The 3,441-nt window shown below is 35.9% G+C and overlaps 1 long non-coding RNA gene across 1 annotated transcript; it reads left to right on the top strand.

The window, feature by feature from the left end:
• Positions 1-660: 660 nt before the first annotated feature.
• On the top strand, positions 661-2,292 carry LOC144960257 (uncharacterized). Its single transcript, XR_013642814.1, has 3 exons — positions 661-987; positions 1,539-1,661; positions 2,006-2,292. It is a non-coding gene; the product is annotated as an uncharacterized LOC144960257 (long non-coding RNA).
• Positions 2,293-3,441: the final 1,149 nt, after the last annotated feature.

The raw sequence follows: 3,441 nt of genomic DNA, 5'->3' as shown, positions 1-3,441 counted from the left end.
AGTAGTAGTAGTAGTAGTAGTAGTAGTAGTAGTAGTAGTAGTAGTAGTAGTAGTAGTAGTAGTAGTAGTAGTAATACTAGTAGTAGTAGTAGTAGTAGTAGTAGTAGTAGTAGTAGTAGTAGTAGTAGTAGTAGAAGCAGTAGTAGTAATATTAGCAGTAGTAGTAACAGTCAACCAATCTTGTTATAAGCCAGTCAACCAATCTTTCTGGTCGTACGGTGTTGCCTTTATCAGGATTCCATTACACCAGATTGACATCGTAGTCCGTTTTCTTAGCGGCAAGTTCCGTGCGTTTTGTGCACTTTTTGTAACCAGCAAACTAAGTATACAAATTGGTGCAGAAAATTATGAAGATTCGAAAAATAGGTGGCTCCAAATACCATTTTTATTGAAAAGACCTTAAAATTCGTCGTAAAGTCTAGTGAAAACGCGCACTTTGTGACGTTTTGGCGCTCGATGACAAAAGTATAAAAAACAAACATTCTCACCCATTAAGAACATCTTGATTAGTTTTTGATCGTAGAGATATTTTTGTTTTAATGTTTTCCATTATTATTTACCAAAAATCTAGCTTTTAATTATTTTAAAACAATTTTTTGTCTTCTGACCGCAGACAAAAACCCCAATAAAAATTGTCCTTTTTTGCCCGTGCAACAAAACTATGAGTCATTAGGACGACCTATCCTTTACTAAGTATGTACTAGGATGTCTTAGCGCCTGTAAACGAAAAAACAACAAGAGACTAAAAAAAAATATTTAAAGCAGTTAAAGAGGTTTCTTTCAACCAGTGTGTACAGTACAATAATGCTAAATCGAAATGCGGTTTTGACATCTGTCACCGCCTCTCCCTTCGAGATAACGACAGCTCCATCTACCGACAATGGCATCATGTATTGTCTAAAAAATAACTGAGAGAATGAGTTTTGTCTTTTGAACGATGTCAACAAACTACAATTTTATTTTGTGCAATCGATATTCGTTGAAAAGGTAAGGAACAATCTTTTTCATCTATTATAAATGTCTTATATCATCGTGATGTTATTTTACTTTATGCGCATGCTAGTGCGATAAGTATCGCGCAATGTATGACAAAAGAATTGAGTTGTGAAAAAAAGAATTGGGTCAGATCAAAGCTGAGTCACAGTAATATCATTCTACACACACAATAAGCCTCCAGGATGCAATAGATAGAGTAAGATTATGGCCCATGCTTGGATCTGAACATATTTTTCTATCTTAATATAATATAAGTTGCATGTGTTATGTCAGTACTAAATTTAGACCCTTTTAGATTCGATTCGATATAGATTAGCCTGTCGATGATTGATGATAGAATAACGGTGTTTATCAATACTGCTGCCCGAGAAAAAAAAGATAACTAATTTATTATTAACTCAGTTGATCAAAAAAAAGAACATCTCCACACATAATTCTGCAAACACACGCTAATATTCACACACATTGTTTTACCTGTTGCTTATTCATGTTTTTTTTTTTAAACAGTGTATTGACTTGTTTGTTATATTTCTACTTGCCAGCCTCACAGTCCTTTGTTTCCTTAAAATTAATAAGCATCATGCCTGGGGACCTCGTCAAATTGGAATGCGAGTTTGATTTGTTGAATAGTCAAGATTGCAAGGACTAAAATTCCATTTTAACAGGTATTTGGAAGTATGTGTTCGTTGTGTGTGTGTTGTTGTTTTGTTATTTTTTGTTTTGCAGAGAATCTTACCACTGAGCTATCCAAGCCCCGTCAACTAATATGTGTTTAACCTTTCTCACGCAAACACACACACAAATACACACTCACACGCATACACACACACACACACACACTCGCACGCACACAAACTTGTTCATTCTGTCAGCTCTCAAGCTACCCTATATCGCCTTAAGATGGTAACATTTTCTGTAACTTGGTAATTCACACTTTGTAGGAAATAACTTTAAATATTGTCTCTTGAGTATGTCATGGGGTTTTGTTTTATTTTTCTTTCCTTCCTAGAATGCGCTAATATGGCAGGAGGAAAGAAGCGGCAGACATCCATTGTCGACTGTCAAAATCTGAACAAAGTTCCAAGACTCGATCAAGCTTCCCCTGAAATTGACTGGTCGAAGTGCCTGTTTTGTCAAGAAACCATTGAAAATTCTCTTCTCACAAACCCTAAAAAGCAACCAAGTTAAATTGTATTGAAGACACGTATGTTGCCATTTCGGAGGATATCAAACTTTTTCATGACTCAGGTAAATTGCCAATAGCATTGAAATGCAATATTAACCAACCTGTGAAATGTCTTGCTAATTTTTTGAGAGACAATGATAGACTTTACAAAAGAATTGCAGACACAGGTTTCATAAATCAAAACTCAAAAGGCTTGCAAAGAAGATAAATCAATGTAATAGTGAAGCCGTTGCAAGTCCTGATACAAGAGGCACATTAAACACATCACATGTAAGCAAACACTGCTTGTTTTGTAAGGGTTGTGAAGGGGAATTGACTGAGGTCCGGACTTTTGCTCTTTCACAAAAAGTCTACGAGGAAGCTGTCCTTCTTTCAGATACATGTATTCTTAGAGTATTTGCGGAGGGTGGTCTTATTGCGGTGGAAGCAAAGTATCATAAGCCTTGCCTTATACTGTTCCACAGAAGAGCAGACGATTTTAGATGTAAAAATACTTCAGACAACAAATACAAAACACACATTGCAAAATGCACACAGGATATTGTCAATTTTATTGATCAACAACAAGCTCGCACAGACACAAGTGTTGTGTTTAAGCTGAATGCTCTCTACAATTTACTTTTGTCAAAATTAAATGCCATAAATTGGTCGGATGTATATGTACATAAAACTAGATTCAAAGAAAATTTACTATCGAGAGTTCCTTCTTTAATGGAATACAGGGATGGGCGGGAAGTCTTGCTTACTTTCAAAGAGGGGAATTTTATTTCACAAGCAGCTATTGCCGATTTAGATTCAAATGATGATCTTGCAATACAAAAAGCAGTTGATATTATAAGAGCAGAAATAAGAAATCATACATTCATAATATCACCCCTCAATATAGATCATGATAGCATTGTCAATAGTGTACCACACAAATTAGTGAAAATTGTGAATGGCATTTTTTAGAAATGGAAGCGAGTGTCACTTCAATTCTGGGGTTACACGAACAGTTGTGGTTATCATTCTGATATCACAGTTTGCTGCATTGGGAATGGAAAGTTGTTTGTCAACTACGGTACAGGAAAACATAGAAGTCTGATACCTATCCACTCAATTGTTGAACCCCTGGGTCCTGAAAAATCTCTGGCTATATCCTTCTTCCATGCCTTTACGGGGTGTGACAGTGTCAGCTCATTTGCAGGGAAGGGAAAGAAAATAGCATGTTCAGTTTGGGCCGCATTTGATGATGTTACAGACTTATTTAAAGCTCTTGC

The sequence above is a fragment of the Berghia stephanieae genome, chromosome 15 (assembly GCF_034508935.2).
Source record: "Berghia stephanieae isolate SIO BIC M18660-M18661 chromosome 15, UCSD_Bste_1.3, whole genome shotgun sequence".
Classification (NCBI taxonomy): domain Eukaryota; kingdom Metazoa; phylum Mollusca; class Gastropoda; order Nudibranchia; family Aeolidiidae; genus Berghia; species Berghia stephanieae.
The sequence above is the reverse complement of the archived record's forward strand: the minus strand, read 5'-3'. Positions and strand labels throughout refer to the sequence as shown.